This window comes from Mustela lutreola, chromosome 5 (assembly GCF_030435805.1).
Source record: "Mustela lutreola isolate mMusLut2 chromosome 5, mMusLut2.pri, whole genome shotgun sequence".
NCBI lineage: Eukaryota > Metazoa > Chordata > Mammalia > Carnivora > Mustelidae > Mustela > Mustela lutreola.
Genome location: NC_081294.1, coordinates 18,975,474 through 18,993,719, shown reverse-complemented (window position 1 = coordinate 18,993,719; position 18,246 = coordinate 18,975,474). Strand labels below are relative to the sequence as shown.

The following is an 18,246-nucleotide window of genomic DNA, read 5'->3' as shown; positions in this document are numbered from 1 at the left end:
CAAAGCATAAAGCTTAAATGACTTGTCAAAGCATCCAGCTGGTAAACTGTTGAGCTGGAATCCAAAGCAGGCTCTCTAGCTCCGAATATCTATTCTCAAACACTACCTTACTTTGTCAACTTCTCTTTTTAACTCTATGTCCTGTGAAATCACAAAAGATGACTATGGGGGAAATATTTATCTGAAACAGTGGAAAATATATATTTGCATCTAGGAAGTAAGGTAAGAGTTCAAGAAACATACTCAGGAGCAATCAGAATGTATCAATGAAAGTATCAATGAAAATCACTATTTAAAAAAAAAAGATTTTATTTATTTATTGAGAGAGAGACAGTGAGAGAGAGCATAAGAGAAGAGCAAGTCAGAGGGAGAAGCAGACTCCCCATGGAGCTGGGAGCCTGATGTGGGACTCGATCCTGGTACTCTAGGATCAAGACCTGAGCAGGAGGCAGTCGCTCAACCAACTGAGCTACCCAGATGCCCTGAAAATCACTATCAAGAGAGGAGAATCCTGAGAGAAAAAAAAAAAAAAACACAAAGACCACACAAGAAAAACTAAGTTTTATCAACTAAATAGTAGAGAGATGCAGAATAGGCAGCCATTGAACTGAGACAGATGGGAAGAAAAAAAAAATAGAAGAGTAGTACTCTGTATTTCAAAATATGACAAGGTTTCAAGTAGAGGTGGTGGATAGTCAAGAAACAATTATTAAAGCTTAAACAATTATTTTTAAAATTTTTAAAAATGGAGAACACTACACAGTCAGAGTAGACAAATAATAAATCATAGGAAGCAATAATTATAAAAGAAAAGAGGAATCATTACCGCATTACTAAAATAGGTAACTCTTCTTGAATAAAAATTGCATGAAGACAAGGAATAAGGCAGAAACAAAGTATTTGCAGTATAAATATCTGAGTAAAATAGTCTATCTAAAGCTTTTTTATCTCATAACTTAATAAGATACTGAACAAATAATCTAATTTAAATAAAATAAGTAAATTAGGATGTTAAATGGCCTGCAAAAAAAAGTTATTCCAGAGCAGTACTTATTCAGTAAATGCATATCAAAACCAAAAGGACAAATATACACACTGAAATTATAATTAAACAGTGATAATATGTGTTGGATAGAATATGAAGCCACAAGAACTCAAAAAATCTTTTGATAGAAGTGAAAGTTCATACCATAGCTTTGGAAAACGCTTTGTCACAATCAGTTAAAACTAAATATTTGCCTATTTTATGATCCAGCATTTATGCTCATAGGTATGTGCACAAAAAATGAGTGCCTGTGTGCATAAAGAAAGTGAAATCATTTTCATAGTATCTTATTCATAACAGTTAAAAAGTAAAGATAATCCAAATGTCCATTGGTGCTAGAGTGTGTCATTAAATTATGATATATTCATACCATGCACTACCTTACAAAAAAATACAATAAGAAAAAGGAAGAAACAAAAAAAAATGAACTGTTTTACATAACAACATTGAAAAAAGAAGTAGGCACAAAATAATATATACTCTATGATATCATTCCTAAGAAATTGAGGAATAGTCAAAATTAATTTATGGTGTTAGAATCTACTCTGTTGGGAACTGATTGAGAAAAACTTAAAAGGTCCTGGAAATATCTTGAAATGGGTGATGGTAAAATAGGTGTATATTAATGTAAAAACTCATCTAGCTATACAATTATAGTAATGCATTTTATTGACTCTCAAACATTTTAATTAATAGCTCATAGATCACTAGTTATGTTTTTCTTCTTTCTAATAAACTTATCTAATGATAAAAATTTTGTTTTTTTTACAGTAAATGGTGCCAAACCAGCAGCTTGTACTGACACTTCAAGTTACCATTCCTAATTAAGGCTATTATTCTCTTTAGTCAATTTGAGAACATTAGTTAATGCCTTCCTTGCGAAGACATTTATAAGGGTCGCTTTTCTTTCCTTGCATTGTCAGGTACATACATTCATTATAGTTGAAGAAACCAGAATAAATGTTGAAAAACAAATATATTTTTCCAATACCATATGTTGTTTAATATAGTTAAAAATATCAGTGACTAGTGAGTTAACAGTTAAAACCTAGGGGGGAAAAGTGGTTTGAAAGCAAGTCTATTTTGCAATCATTTTAAATATCAATGTCAGTATTTGATTCTAATTTTAAAACCCTTGCAGTGCATGTATTTGAATAAGGTGGATACTTTTTACCCAGTGGCAATTTCTATTGCTTTTGCATGTATCCATGATTTAAATAGATGAAGAAAAATACGTATATCATTTTCTATGTAGCAAATACCTGAAATCAACACAATGATCCAACAGTATAGATGTTAATATTTCCTAAACATAGTATAAGGTCCCCAAAACATGACAGAAACTTGGTCATTATATAAGAAGAAATTAGATGAACAACAGTTCTAAGTGTGTCAGGACATTTAAATATAGGACTGCTTAAAAATCTACATAATACTGCCAACTCAAATAGTTTTAACACTTTACACTGGGCATAACTGCTTAAAGAAGATGTTTAAACTGTAGAGGATACTCAACCATTAGCAAAACTAAAAACATACTCCAAGTTATCACACACTCTTAAAATTTATTTTTCTCAACAAATAAAAACAATTTTTTAAAATTTTGTTGATACTTTACAGTTCTTCCATGTCTTTATCCAGTCTAAGACAGAAACATGACATAGGCAATGGGGAATGGCAAAGGCTTAAGTAATGGTCATTGTTTTAGGATGATCGATAATGGGCTATTTGAATATGGGTGAGTAGCTCAAAGATTAGGGATAAAATAGACTTTATCAAAACCAAACAGTCTCTCATCTGAAAAACTACAAATCGCCATCAGGTTAAACTGGCAGAACTTTAAATTGAACTGTAAGGTGTATTAAACCAGCACTGAGAAATGATTTCCAGAATAGGACTTGGAATATAAACCAAAAGAGCAGTTATTTCTGGGTGGTGTAATTTTGGGTAATTTTAAGTTTTCTTACTTCTAATATAGATATTTCCAGTTGTAAGTGCCTCCAAGACAAAGAGCACTGTGCCTCATGGACAGCAACTACAGCAAAAAAGGGCAGCACAGGAATAGGTCTCTATGAGACATCCCACAGACTCTTTTAAATATATAGGATTTAGTAGTAAAATATAATCTAATAGAACAGTGATTGTTGAAGCAGTCAGAAGTCTTCAGGCATATGTGGTCATTTGTGAAGTCTCTGTATATAGCACGTTCTGGGCTGTCACCACAGTGCTCAGTGCTGTCACTGCCAGTAGCAAGTGGGACAGAAGTACCTGGGGGCCTATATGACACACTCTTTATTCAGCACTGAATGCTACACATGAGACATTATTAAGATATTGAGATGTAGGTGATGTTTGAGAGTAAGAATATCTTGTCCCCTTCAAGGTCCTCCTAGTAGTGGACTAAGAATCCAATTGACACGAGACAGGTTAACAGGAGAAAATCCAAATTTAATTTCACATGTATGGGGAATTCATACAGACATGAAAATTCCAAAGGCAGTACAGGTGAAATGATATATAAATGTCATTTTGAACTAAGGAGAAAGGGGGTAGAGGCCTGGAACTTCAAAGGGAAGGAATGCAATTGACAGGAAGATGAAAAAAATGAAAAACAAGCTGGGTCACTCAGTAACAGCAGAGCAGAGAGGACTTTGTCAAAGAGGCCTCACTAGGTTCTTCCCTGTCTGCCGCACACAGTTTGTCCAATAACATAGTTATCAATGGTGATAGCTCTCTTCCTGTAGCAAATACTCTATTTATTTAAATTCTTTTTTAGGCAGTTGTAAGGAATGTAAAGAGCTTTTCCTGAATCTGTTGGGGTTAGATTGCTTTTTAACTCAAGATAATCTTTATGCTAAGGTGGTCCATCTTGGTATGGCCTGCCCTTGGCACTTAAAATAATTTACCTTCTTCTAAGGATAATTTAGTTTTCTTATGTATTGAAGACATAATACAGATTTGTACCAGAATATTTGATTCTCTAAAAGAAATTTAAATGGAAATTTTAGAATTTATTAAATGAAAGTAAGAGTTCAACCTATCACTTTAAGAGCTGGCTAGACCCAACTGAAGACAACATTATTGCATTGGATGCCCAGAAATAAAGGAAAATGAGAATGGATAAAGCAGAAAAAAAATGTGTGTGTGTGTGTGTGCGTGTGTGTGTGCGAGTGTGTGCATGCACGCACGCATACACATGTGTAGCAGTGGTAAGGAACATGCGAGAAGCTGAAAAAAACAGAGCCTAAAATGCACATAATTTAAATGAAAATACTTGAAGAATCATTAGCTGAACATTTTCTGAAACTTGTGATAGACATTAACCTCCAGACTCCTGAAGCATAATAAACCCCTGTTAGAACTGATAAAAAGAAAATTTTAGGGGCGCCTGGGTGGCTCAGTCTTCTGCTCAGCTGAAACAGGCTTTAGTTAGGAAACATACTAGTGCTACAGGCTGTGTTGGAGTGTATTTATATTTAATTTTGTAATACAATGTATCTACAACATTGCCAAATACATGCAAGATGTTCAATATTTGCTGTATCTATGTCTGAGTACATTAACTAAAGTAAAAATTGTTTAGCTTCTTGGGCCTGCTCACTTTCTTTATTCAATTGGAAAAGTAAAAAGTTCTACTGTTAATAGTAATCTAAAGTAATCTACTGCACCAAGGACACAGATATATACTTACATATATACTGAAGTACTATTTATAATTGTCCCCAAAACCAAAGTGCTAGAAACAAAATGACTACTAATAAAGTAAGTGAATTCTGTAGTTTTAATATAGCTGTACAAATGGAGAACTATAAAGCAATATAAAAGATTATGGTAGATCTATATATATTGATGTTAAAAATGAAATGTGTATTAGATAAATTAGGCACAGTTGCAGAGAAATATTCAGTGTAAAATCTTGCTTATCTAAAATACATTTGCAATTTTGTATGTACGGGTCTGCATCTATATATAATTTGTACATGCATATGGAAATACATGTAAAATGTTGCAGTTCTACATCTGAGCAGCTGGACTGGGAAACTGCTTGGGAGGGCTGAAGAAAGAATCTTTATTTTTCTCCTTATTCCCTTTGAAATTGGTGTAATTTTGGCTTACCTTGAGTGTGTGTGTATGGGTGTGTGTGTGTTTCAAAGAGCATTTTACTTTCATAGAAAATTAGAAATGTGTTCACTTTTAAAGGATTACCAATGTACACACAGACACACAGTGAGACAGTGTTCCACAACTTTTGCATTACCAGGATTAGTAGAATTCCAGAATTAAATGAATTGGTTTATCCATTTTGGATAGAATGCCACACCAAGCATATGTTACTATTTCCTAGAGCATTATGGAATTAGGACTGTACTTTGCCAAAAAATGCCAGATGGTCATGATATGCCAGTTGCTCATAGTGACTATTGTGCCACATTTCAAGCTTGGAATAAGGCTGAAATACGGTGCGAGATATCACAAATGCCCCAGAGCAGATTGTTAGAAGACACTGGCCAATGTGAATTTCTAGGCATCTCCACCAACCAGATTTCACTGGTTGTTTAAAAATAATAAAGCAATTCTATGCCTTATGAGGAATAAGCATCATTTTTTATTCTGTAGAGTCAATGAAGGGTGTAGAATTGTCTCTTAGATGACATTTGAATTTTCATAACATTTTGTGGGTGCTTATGAAATTTGAAGTGATCTTCCATAAGAAAGCTTATTTATTTGATCTCTTTGGATTTTAGTTCTCATCCTTAGAAGTATCATCCCAACTTAAATTTAAAAATTAATGTAAAATCATTTTTAAATGCTCCGCTTCCTACTCCCATATGACATAAACAAATCATTTACCTATAAAAAATTAAAAGCTATTTAATGATTAAAATACACAAAAATGTAGGAAAAATAATTTTTCTTAACACCCACACTTCTCTTCTTGGATATCTAGTCCAAGAGATACTTATAAGAAACTGACTTTCTCCCTCAAGATGTCCCTGAATCAGGACTTCATTCTTGACATCAGCCTACAGTTTCAAGTATATGTTTTATGTGATAAATCATAGTAATGCAAAAATTACAAAGCATCAACTGAATAAAACAAAATCTAAAGTGGCACAGTACTTTTCTGCACTCAAATGCTCTACCACTGAGCTATACTCCCTACTTTTCTGCATCTTACCACTCTCACTCATTTTATATCCAGGCTTCTTCTTCTTCTTCTAAGACTCTACTTTCTGCAGCTGAGCCTCAAAACTATACCAGTGAAGTTTTCTTGCACGTTCCCTACACTTATATACTGGTAGTAAGGTTTATCTCTTTTAGATTTTGATCCTGCAAATTTTGAGTGTAATGAATATTGCTTGGCTACCTTTGTTTGCTTTATATACATTCAAACAGTATATTTTTTTTTCACTGCAGCACTTTTTTATTTTCCTCACACAATGACGCGTTGCTGGGGCCTAATGTTCTCACATGACAGTAGAAAACCAAAAATTTGTTGTCATCTCTTAAAGAATTGAGAATTGTGTACAAAAACCTTACATAAATTAAAAGGATGAATAAATTTACAGTTGTAAATGCAAACCGTTTTCCAACTCAAGGCAATTAACCCACGGTGTTCTGGCAGAAAAACATCGGGTAAGAAAGGAAAGTGGGTCCTAAGGCTCGGACCTTCCCAACCCTGTTAGACCGGCAAGACAGAAATGACAACTCGTTCAGGACTCTTGCCAGCCTCTAGAGAAATCCTGGAATAGGCAGCTCCTACACATTAATACCCTGCACAGATCAAGAACCTCACGGCCTTGCGGGTTCTCCAATCAATGGATTTCTCTTCCATAAACGTGTTCTCAACCTCAGCCACGAACTGACCGAGCCACATGTGCTAAGGGCTTAAATCAAAGATATGTACAGGGTATTAAACATATACCAAGGAAACAGTTAACTTGGATACAAGGTCAAGATCAGCAACAAGTTCTACAATCCAGTGCTGATATCAGATACAAGCTTCAAGGACAAATTTCTTTTCAAAGGCTGATTCCAGTTTCACGAGGCCAGCATGAGGTGTGCACATCTGCCAGGGCAACTGCTACTCCGGGTTCGCTCATGCAGCAGGTGCTACGCATCTGCCCGCAGTCCGTTTAGAAGCATTTGCAGTGGACAATGGAGGGGCCCGACATCTGCTGGAAGGTGGACAGCGAGGCCAGGATGGAGCCCCCGATCCACACCGAGTACTTGCGCTCGGGGGGCGCGATGATCTTGATCTTCATCGTGCTGGGCGCCAGAGCGGTGATCTCCTTCTGCATCCGGTCAGCGATGCCGGGGTACATGGTGGTCCCTCCGGACAGCACCGTGTTGGCGTAGGATCCTTCCGGATGTCGACGTCACACTTCATGATGGAGTTGAAGGTGGTCTCGTGGATGCCGCAGGACTCCATGCCCAGGAAGGAAGGCTGGAACAGCGCCTCCGGGCAGCGGAACCGCTCGTTGCCGATGGTGATGACCTGCCAGTCGGGCAGCTCGTAGCTCTTCTCCAGGGAGGAGGAGGACGCGGCCGTGGCCATCTCCCGCTCGAAGTCCAGGGCGACGTAGCAGAGCTTCTCCTTGATGTCACGCACGATTTCCCGCTCGGCGGTGGTGGTGAAGCTGTAGCCGCGCTCGGTAAGGATCTTCATGAGGTAGTCCGTCAGGTCCCGGCCAGCCAGGTCCAGACGCAGGATGGCGTGGGGCAGGGCGTACCCCTCGTAGATGGGCACAGTGTCGGTGACTCTGTCCCCAGAGTCCATGACAATACCAGTGGTGCGGCCAGAGGCGTACAGGGACAGCACAGCCTGGATGGCCACGTACATGGCTGGGGTGTTGAAGGTCTCGAACATGATCTGGGTCATCTTCTCGCGGTTGGCTTTGGGGTTCAGGGGGGCCTCGGTCAGCAGCACGGGGTGCTCCTCGGGGGCCACGCGCAGCTCGTTGTAGAAGGTGTGGTGCCAGATCTTCTCCATGTCGTCCCAGTTGGTGACGATGCCGTGCTCGATGGGGTACTTCAGGGACAGGATGCCCTGCTTGCTCTGGGCCTCGTCACCCACGTAGGAGTCCTTCTGGCCCATGCCCACCATCACGCCCTGGTGCCGGGGTCGCCCGACGATGGACAGGAACACGGCCCGGGGGGCGTCGTCCCCAGCGAAGCTCGCCTTGCACTTGCCGGAGCCGTTGTCGATGACGAGCGCGGCGATCTCCTCTTCCATTGCGGTCGGCGGAGGTGGCGGCGGCGGACGCAAAGGACGAGCGGGAGGAGAGCGCGGAGCACCGGCCGGCGGCGGCGAGTGAGTCAAACAGTATATTTTTAACGTTAATATTTATACTTCATTAATTTAACCCAATTTTAGTATGGCCATGCTTTGCTAAAAATACCTGAGTATTTTTATTTACCTTTATTTTTTTTAAAAGGTTTTTAATTTATTTATTTGACAGAGATCACAAATAGGCAGAGAGGCAGGCAGAGAGAGAGAGGAGGAAAGCAGGCTCTCCGCCAAGCAGAGACCCTGATGTGGGGCTCAATCTCAGGAACCTGCGATCAGGGACCTGAGCCGAAGGCAGAGGTTTTAACCCACTGAGCCACCGAAGCACCCCAAAAAATACCTGAGTAACTATAAATTGTTGTTTAGTAATTTCTAAATTTTGTTCTTCTGTTTTGAAGGTAATGTCCATTACTAGCTAAATCTTTATAAATAGAGAAAGAACAGTTGCCTATAACCTCATCATACAGCCAAATACATCTTTTTCTTCATATTCTCTCTCTACATTAGATAGTTAAATTTTGCTTTTGGTATTAATATCAGTTTTGATATGATAACACACTATCATTAAAAAACATGATTTTAAAATAATTTTTGAAAACATTACTTGTAAATACTTTTATGGGCACCTGGGTGGCTCAGTTGATGAAGCATCTGCCTTCAGCTGAGGCAATGATCCCAGGGTCCTAGGATCGAGCCCCACATTGGGCTCCTTATTCCCTACTGATTCAGTAGGAGGCCTGCTTCTCCCTCTCCCTCTGTCTGCTCTACTCACTGCTTGTGCACTCTCTCAATCTGTCAAATAAATAAAATCTTAAAGAAATAAATAAAGTATTTTTTAAAGAATATCAATCAGTTTCAACATTTTTCTACTCTTTAATTATCAATGAAACTTTAAGTACATTTTTTTCCTAAGAGTTTTATTTTAAAATTCTAATACCATGAATTCAGATTAATTGGTAAATGTAGATATAGGCTTTTGAAATATTGCCAAATTGTTAGCCTAAGAAACAAAAATGATCTTACTTGAATTATTTTAAAAAAATAATTCAGAAAAATTATAATTTTTTATAAGTAAAGCACTGGAATAACAGTTTAGGTAATTAATTTATGTTGAATATGATTGAGATTGGGGCACTTTATTAGTATTCCAGGTGACCAAATAATGAGGGTCAAAATTTTTGGTACTGTTAAATGTAAAGTGAAAAAAAAAATACTTTCACACTTGTTTTTGATGGGAAGTCAGCATTACACGTTCTTTTGTAAAAGAAGGAAATTAGGATCTGGGAAGCAGTCACACACAACTAGCCAAATTCTTGCTTTAATGACTGGTTCAACTGAAAAATTGAAGAATGGAGAGAGACAGCAGGATTTGAAAGAACCAGATGAGTACACGTTTGATCATTATATATCAGGTATCTTTACAAGATACTAATGAAGAAACGGGGAGATAACTCTAAAACTTGTAGAAAAAGAGAGGTTAGCTCTTGAATTTGTGAACTATCAACACATAACTGTTGCTGAAATCATTAGAGAAGCTAAAACTGCAAAAGATAAACATATACGATGAGAAGTGTGCTCAATGCTTTTGGAAAAGTACAGGATTATTTACACATTAAAATTTCTTTTTTTTTTTAGAGAGAGATTTTATTTATTTATTTGATAGACAGAGATCACAAGTAAGCAGAGAGGCAGGCAGGGCGAGAGAGGGGGCCAGAAGACTCCCCGCTGAGCAGAGAGTCTGACATGGGGCTTGATCCCAGGACCCTGGGACCATGACCTGAGCCGAAGGCAGAGGCTTTAACCCACTGAGCCACCCAGGTGCCCCTACACATTAAAATTTCTTAATTGCAATTCTGAATCAATCATAATTAATCTAGAGGAGCTACAGGTAAGTAGGGAGATTTTTGTGATTCCATAATAAGATTTTTAAGGCATCCAATGCAATGTATAATGGTATTTATGTTTAATCATGGAAATTTCAGTACTTCTGGGCAGCCAGTGGACGGGACCACATTTCAATGTAAATCAGAAACATCTGGCTTTTTATAAACATTCACAGTTGTTCAATTCTTCCAGAAGTAAGCCTAGGTAATGCAGTTTTTAATAAACCATATCTCATCCTACAATGCCCTGGGTGCTACTAAACATTTGAATCTTGGGGTTAGGAAAAAAACAAAACAAAATAAAAAGACACTTCTGACCCAAGAGAATTTTCAAATTAGAAATCATTTAACTTTTGTTATAGAAGACTTGCAGAGTAAATGCAATTCTCAAAAACATAAAAAAATCACCTCTGTTTTGTAACAATCAACTTGTTTTCTGTTCCTTGAATATATTTGAGACAAGTCATGGTGTCAGTGTTTCAGAGCAAACTGTAGCAGACTGTAAGAAACTGGAGAGCTCTTGTTAATGTTTTCATAATAAGTATTTCAAGTCACTGTAATGTAGAACTAATGTTTTTGGCCTAAAAGGTACATTTTCATCTCCCATAAAAAAGAGAGCCAAGTTTATTTTACTGGAAGTGAGAAGAGTTTCTAATCCATTAAATCCAGTTTTTTACCTGTTTGCTCTCAGTTTGGAGCAACACAGAATTCTTTGGCATGAAAATTTGCCCAAACTCTAAATACTCTCACTCAACAATATTTCATTTTTCTTTTTGGAAAAAATTTACAGAACTAGAAAAATTAAGAAAAAAGTAAAGTAGAAATAAAGATAAAAAAGCACTTCTTAAATCTTATTTTCTTCTTTATTATAGTCTCCTTTCATTGGTCAACTGTTTCACATAATAAAATATTTTAAGGAAAATAGAGACATTAGAATATAGTAGGAACAATATTTTTGAGATATTAGAACAAAAGAAGGAACTTGATTTTTTTTTCTAAATATTTTATATATCTAAGAGGGGAGTATTAAAGATAATAGATTCTATCAAAAATACAGATTTCATCATCATTGCAGCTCTCATATACTCTGATTTATTTGAGAGCAATAAGAGAGTCCTCTGGAAGCAAGCTGAAATCTGTCTCTGGTAGGGTTTACTTTATCATCTTTATTCTACTTTTTGAAGCTACTTCATGTTACCCATTCAAATACTTTATTTGTTCTGAATAATAAAATGAGGATATTTCCTTTTAAGCACAGAATGTTTTGTTACATTTTCTCAAGCCTAAATGAAGAAATGGTATCATAATGCTCAGACTCATGAACCATTTATCAATAAGCAATTTGACTACCATTTAGTTATTTTCCACAAATAATGTATGTTTTTCCTTCAACAATGTGAATTCCTGTGCAATCTGGCATGAGGGCTGTGCCCATGTAGCATGGACATGGTTTCCTCTTGGAGTAAGAATGACATAAAAAATCATTTTGGCTTGCTTTACTATCTTTATGTGAAAGTGAGCGTTTTTGCTTCTTTTAAAATTATATTTGTTTTCAGAATGAGACTTGAAATAGTTAAAACTGGATTCCATTTTGGTTTTTCATGTTTACCACACTTTGAAAAAATCCTTAAATACCAAGATTCTGCTATATACATAAATGAGAGAGAGAGAGAGAGAGGCTGCTTTGAGTACAGGTTTGGTTTATTTTTTTCCATGTATATAACTCATTTGTATGTGTTTGTACATTTTAGATTTTCTAAGTAATTGGTAATAAAGCCCACACTCTCATTCTATACTAAAAAAAAAAAAAAGAAAGAAAGAAAGAAATCATCACTTCCAGCTAGAGATTTGTTAATATAACTATTACCCATTTATTTAAAAATCATATATTTTTTATAGCTCCAGTTACAAAAGGAAAAAAGAGAATGTTTATATAAGGAGTCATAAAATCTGAAAGTCATTGCTATCTCATAATATATTTCAACAAAGAGATTTAAAATATTGAATAGAAATAGTTCATCTGTGTCAAAGAAGAGTTTGCAACCTGATACGAAACACACATACATATTTGAAAAAATGTCCTCCCTCCCTATATACTTTACAGTGAGATGCACATATTTTTCCTTTATAGAGCTTCTTCTGGGTGAGAAATTAAAAATGCATGTTATGTATTTTTTATATCTATCTACCTTCTTCCCCCCAACTTAATGTTTTGAGATTCCTCTATGTTACCATGTCTATTCGACTCTTATTCTGCATATCATTGAAATGTGTGAGGACCACTTTGATTAAATCTGCCATAAGCATTCATTTACAAATCTTTTTGTAGGACTCTGTTTTTATTTCTCTTGGGTGAATACCTAAATATGTACTTGCTGGGACATATGTTAACTGAATGTTTAACTTACAAATAACAGCATTCTAGTTAGTCCACATCCTCAGAAATATTTGTTATCCTCAGTCTTTTCAATTATAGCCACTCAAGAGGGTAACCTTGTATCAAGTTCTGATTTTAATTACATTTCCCTAATGATTTTGGACATATTTTCATGGGTTTGTTGGCCATTGGCTGTGTGTGTGTGTGTGTGTGTGTGTGTGTGTGTACGTGCATGCATGTATACAGCAGGAAGCAAGAGACACTATGGCAGACACCTGATGCAGGGATGTTCTTTTGTGTGTTTCCTTCATTGGTTTCAGGTCCTTAACTCACACCCATGTGTAGCTCAATACTCAGCTCAACACTCACATGACCCTTTGTAGATCTCCCTCATTCTCTTTACGTGTAGGCCTTTCCTCCCAGTACTCCATCTTGCACAAATCTCACTGCCTTCATGTCTCTAGACTCCCAGCTTTGTTTCAAGTTAGGGAGTCTATAGGCTCTGTCTGGTTTCACCCTCCCTGAGCCAGAAACTTTCCAGGTGGTAATTTGGGGCAACTGGAGGGCTAATGTTTGTTGTCCATTTCCAGTTTCTCAGGATACCCAATGTACTGTTTCTTGTTTGTTGTTTGTTTTTTTAAAATATTTATTTATTTGAGAGAAACAGAGTGTAAGGGTAGGGGGAGAAGCAGAGGGAGAGGGACAAGCAGACTCCCCACTGAGCACAGAGCCTGACCTGGGACTTGATTCCAGGACCCTGAGATTGTGACCCAAGTTAAAGTCAGACACTCAACCACTCAACCAATTGAGCCACTAGGGAGCACCTAATGTAGTGTTTTGTATCCTTAAAAATTGTTATCTCATTTATTTCATTTATTTTGTGTTTTGTTTCATGTGGGTGAGTAAATCTGGTCATTGTTACTTGCTCTTCGCATGGAAGTGTCTGAATTTTAATTTTATTTAATTAATTTGTACTTAAATTCATATGGTCCTGTAACTATGTTGACAGAACTTCACAACGACACAGCTCTAGATGCTATGAGAGTACTCTATATCCTATTCGTCTCAGCACACAGCTACATTTTATATTCCTACTGGAAAGTCACAGGGTAGAAGTCCTGCAGTCAAGAAGACAGCTTAAATCAGCATTCCCTATGCTTTCAATGCCCCTAGAAACATTTTGTTGTGTGATAGCTATTGATGTCCTGCGGATGTAGTGTTCTACTGAACAGTTTTGGGTAATGTTGCTGGAGAAATGATTATACATTTAACATACTTCACTTCATTATGAGGAAAGGATTTACCCTCAGAGAAAGACCAGAATTCCTAATTTTACTTGTTTTGTGTGATCAGGATTTCTTTGGAATCTTCCTCATTGCAGGAGTAATTTTCCTAAAACTGATGAAGACTCCATATTTTGGGGCCTTGAGATCCATAGTGCATAACTTCTGTACTTTATGTACTATTGGATGAAACAGTGAATGAATATGTCATTTTCTCATTAAAAATATTTCCTAGATATGTCCACTGAAGGATTTAAAATGTTACCTAACCTTGTGTCAATGGGCTACACTAGTATTCATACTATGGTACTCAAATTATAATTTTCACTAAAAGGACCCAGAATAAACTAAGTTATAAATAATTACAGATGCATGAAAGCAATTTAGAACATAAGCATGACATATTTTGTTATATAATACCATTCTCCTCTTACTCAACTCTGCATCTTGTGACATCTATGTACAACTTCCAACTTTCTTTGTAAATTGGGATTTCAAAAATAGTACAGAAAAATAATTACTGAAGAAAAAAATAATTGCCCAAACCATTAGCAGTGTCGAGTTGTGACAACAGCCTTCAAACATGTATCTTTGGTATTTTATATTAGTTACTTTAGCCTTTAGAACATTAGCAGGCTGCACTTCTGCTCCTTAATTATCTTATTAATTTTTCCTGTGACTATGCCATCATACTTCTTTCCAAAACCTTAAATTACGCAGATGTTGGTTTGAAAAACAGGAAAAAGCCACAGGCCTATGTATAAAATTAGAATATTTTTATGCTAATATATAAGAACATGCAATATCAATACATAAGGCTCAAAAAAAGTTTTTCCTAATAATTAAGTTTACTGCAAATATATTTATATACCTAATCATTATTAGTAACATTTTCCAAGTAGCATAGAAATCAGACTAAGAACTAGAAAAGACAAACAAAACCCCCAAAGAAACTATTGTCCTCATAAGATCACTTAATAAACATTTTAATGATTTAAAAGACTAATGTTTTTAAACATTGATTAGTAAAAGTTTAGTCTAAGATACAGTGGTTACCAATGAAGAAAATTTCTCATACTAATAATATGCACTGTAACAATAATAATAAACTTCCATATGATAGATGTCAGGCAATAAATTAAGTACTTAACATGAATGAACTAATGTCTTAAGTAAGGAAGTATATCCAAGTAAGTATGTCCACTTTAGAGATAAGGAATTTGAAGTATAGACAGTTAAGCAATTTGATTCAAAAGGTTCAACTCATAAAGGGCAGAATGACTACTCCCTTTTTAATGGATTCATTTTTTTTCTTTCCTGCCACATGACTTCTTTTCATAAATAAAAAAATTGAGATAAAAAATTTTAGATAACCCTGGGACTATAAAATGATTTAAAATTTTTCATGCCTTCCTCTACTTCAGTGAAACAGCCTCATTATCTGATAGAAATTTCACTAATCTCATCACTATGGTAATTAAAAAACTAATAAACCAAGATAATCTTCATTGTGGACAGAAAGTTCAGTACAGGTATTCTCTTGTCAAAGACGTACAGTAGTACCTGCTTTCACTAAAGGAGATAAATGAGAATAAGAGTTTCTGCTTTTACAAAAAAAAAAAAAAAAAAAAAAAAAAAGTTGATATCATGCTAAAGTAGATCTTTCCTAAAAGCCAACTTTCAGAAAGCAGATATTCTTATCCTAAGGCCATTTCAGCTTATGAAGCATTTCTCAGGAAAGCTCTACTTTCAAATAGCAGAGGAAGCGTGTTTATTCATTTGTTTGTTTTACTTTGGTGCTGCATGTATCCACAAGCTGTGCAAAATTGAAAAAAGCAAACAACAGACAAATAAACAAAAAAGAGCCAGACATGGAAAAAAAAATAATATCAGTGACCATTATTCCATTAATGTAATAATTTTAGTAAAGCTTACTCATGCATAATTACATTCATTTCTTTTTTACAATTTATCATTTACAGACAAGTTTATTTTGTATCATCCATTCTTTTTTGTTTTTCATGAATTTCAATTACTTATTACATGTATGTCTAGAATTATTATTATATTATCTTATTGATAAGAACATAACAAATAAAACAAACTAAATAAAACTGAAAATCTCAACAAATTAACTAGGAAAGGAGCAAAACAAATTTTAAAAACTAAGATTCATGTGTAAATAGTAAAATTATTATTAACTTTCAGAAGCAGCCATTACTTGCTTTTGCAGAACATTAGATTTGATTTCTATAGTATGTAGGTATGTAATTATTTATTTATTTATTTATTTAAAGATTTTATTTATTTATTTGACCAAGAAAGAGAGATCACAAGTAGGCAGAGAGGCAGGCAGAGAGAGAGGGGTAGCCAGGCTCCCTGCTGAGCAGAGCGCCCGATGTGGGGCTTAATCCCAGGACTCTGAGATCATGACCTGAGCCGAAGGCAGAGGCTTAACCCACTGAGACACCCAGGTGCCCCTATAGTATGTATTTAAATATTCAATTATATACAATCCTAATATTTCAGGTAAAATTGATGAGGGTAATAACACGGATAGATTTCTCTCTACCTATTAGAGAAGATTTTTTTTAAGAGGAAAAACAGGGCAGAAGGAAGGAAAAGAGGGAGCGAGGGAAGGATAAAAGAGAAGGGGTAAAGGGAGGAAGACAAAAGAGAGGGAAGGAACAGGAGCAGGGAAGAAAGAAAGAAAAAAGAGTGTGAAAAAAGAAGAAGAGGAAAAAGGGAAGAAAAGGACGTTCCAGGAGTCAATCAGATATATTGTAAGCATTAAGAAAGATATGGAAAGATAACCAACAACCTTATTATCAGTAAAGGTTTTAGATTAAAATGGGCACAGATTGGGGCGCCTGGGTGGCTCAGTGGGTTGAGCTGCTGCCTTCGGCTCAGGTCATGATCTCAGGGTCCTGGGATCGAGTCCCGCTTCTCTCTCTCTCTCTGCCTGCCTCTCCATCTACTTGTGATTTCTCTCTGTCAAATAAATAAAATCTTAAAAAAAAATGGGCACAGACACAGATTGTCATTTGCTTTATTTTCATATTTTTATCTACTTTGTCATGTTTCTTTAAAAACTATTTGCCAAGATTTTGTTGATTACTCTTTAATTGAATATTGTTTTCTTTGAGTTATTACACTCAATAACTTACATAATACATTACACATGTATTCTATAGTCTCAAAAGGCACAAACAAGATCCATTTGGCATCTTATATCATTTTTAAGCAGACTTCTTTCACATTATAAACAAGGGTAATTTCAAAAACCATGATGTGAGTTTCCTCTTTCTTTCTCTCTCAAAAATACTAATACTAATACTAATATATTGCAATAGATGCTATGATGTGTTTTCCACATGCCCCAACAAGATTGGGCTTGTTGAGGCATGTGGGCTCCATTCTTCCAGCTTCTAGGAATGTTGATGGAGGATAATTTTGTTCTAAATCCTTCTTCAGGAACTGTCCTCAAGCCCGTCATCCAGGGCAGCCGAAAGCCCATAACTGCTTGAGCGTAATATTTGTTTTATTACAAAATATAAAGCATAAAAAAAACAAAATATAAAGCATAATTTATCTTTTCCCATCCACACTGGATGAATTTAAAACTGATAATAGCCAAGAACAAAATAACTCTTGAAACAGTAGAGCCAGAAATCCATATAAGATACAGGAGCCAAACATGGATTCAATTATACCACTGGGGAGACATAAAAACACCCATTTTAGAAATGGCATATATAGAAGAACAGATGTTTTGGTAATAGTTATCAAACAGACTTCATGTTTATAGTACACAAAAGTGCTAGTTGTTGCTGCATTAAAAAAAAAAAGACAAAATATGCCATTGCACTTGAATAAAAATAAATACAGACACATTTATTGTCTTTTAACCTTAGAATCTGAATGTTACATGCTGTCTGCTCTAATGGATTATGAATAACTCAAATCTAGAATCTGTTGACAGAGCTATTCAGTACTTTCACCCCCATATCAAAGAACTGTAAGAATTTGTAAAACTCAATTACAGGACATTTCTATTCAAAGTCGGAGGCAACACACAATTAAATACAAAGTTATCACACTTACTAAAGCTTACTGTGTTTATAATGACAACATAAACAAATTTTAGTATCATAAATCACATCATTTACTTCCTCACTTCAATAATTATTTGTCATTGGCATTATTTCAGAGGGAGGATTGAGAAGTACATGTATATTTCAAAAATCAAATTGAAGTATTATCTTTAATTTTATACATGGAAACACAGTGTTCCACATCACTTTAAACAATTTTAATCTATTTGCGTTTATTCTTTATAGCATGAAGCCACTATTTGTTTTGTTCCT

General features: G+C 35.7%; 1 pseudogene; it reads right to left on the bottom strand.

Annotated features, from left to right (window-relative positions):
* Positions 1-6,446: 6,446 nt before the first annotated feature.
* On the bottom strand, positions 6,447-8,361 carry LOC131831613 (actin-like; annotated as a pseudogene).
* Between the last annotated feature and the right edge of the window lie 9,885 nt (positions 8,362-18,246).